General features: G+C 59.5%; 1 protein-coding gene across 3 annotated transcripts in view; it reads left to right on the top strand.

Moving 5' to 3' along the window:
- Positions 1 to 777, top strand: part of LOC107990071 (disks large homolog 4-like) — a 43,399-nt gene that overhangs the window by 39,559 nt on the left and 3,063 nt on the right. The gene's annotated exons all lie outside the window — the stretch shown is intronic.

The raw sequence follows: 777 nt of genomic DNA, 5'->3' as shown, positions 1-777 counted from the left end.
CCGTTAATTATGGAGCAGTGAACTCCCCCTGCCCCCCCTCCTCCTCCCCCTCTGTTATTGACAACCTCACTTCTTTTCTTCCATTTTTACTCCCCCTTCCCTCCCCCACTCCCCTCACTCTCTCCCCTATCCTTATCTCTCTTTCACTCTTCTTCCTCGCTGCCTTGCTGTCTCAGTGTAATGTGATCCAGAACCGATGCTGGCAGTCCCAGCCGCGCCACTGCAATCTCTGATCTGCTCGGCTCCGGTTGCTAGGCAGCCTCGTACGAGACGGGGCTCAGTGATGCGCCTTCCTCCCCCCCGTCTGCCTCCGAAACAGAAGAAAGAAAAAAAAAATAAGAGGAGGAGGAGGAGGGGAGGGGGACAGAAGTCTCCGGCACCGTTTGGCGTTGGGCCTCGGGCCAAACGTTCAGACGATCCCGATGAGTTTCGTTGTGTTTTCAGATGAGATAGTTTCACATCTGCAGTGCAGCAGCTCGGCCCTCTGTGAACTCTGCTGGAGTTTTGAAGTGGGCGGAGTTTGGGACCAGCACGCTGACCTCCGCTGCGATGCTGCCCACCTTCTGACGGTGCTGCTAATGGAAAAAAAAACGCACATTTGGTGTCACACCCAGTACGAGGCCTACCGTGCGTGGCCAACGCAGTGGGCTGCTGGCAGCCGGCCTCGGTGTGGGCTACCAGTAGGAGCTGCTGCCGTCGGAGCGGCTGTGACTCATGGCGGGGCCCGGTCGCCCCATGTGGTGTGGGGGGCGGACCCCCCCGGCTCCCCCGCCCCCC

The sequence above is a fragment of the Cynoglossus semilaevis genome, chromosome 19 (genome assembly GCF_000523025.1).
Source record: "Cynoglossus semilaevis isolate Cse_v1.0 chromosome 19, Cse_v1.0, whole genome shotgun sequence".
Taxonomy (NCBI): Eukaryota; Metazoa; Chordata; class Actinopteri; order Pleuronectiformes; family Cynoglossidae; genus Cynoglossus; species Cynoglossus semilaevis.
The sequence above is the reverse complement of the archived record's forward strand: the minus strand, read 5'-3'. Positions and strand labels throughout refer to the sequence as shown.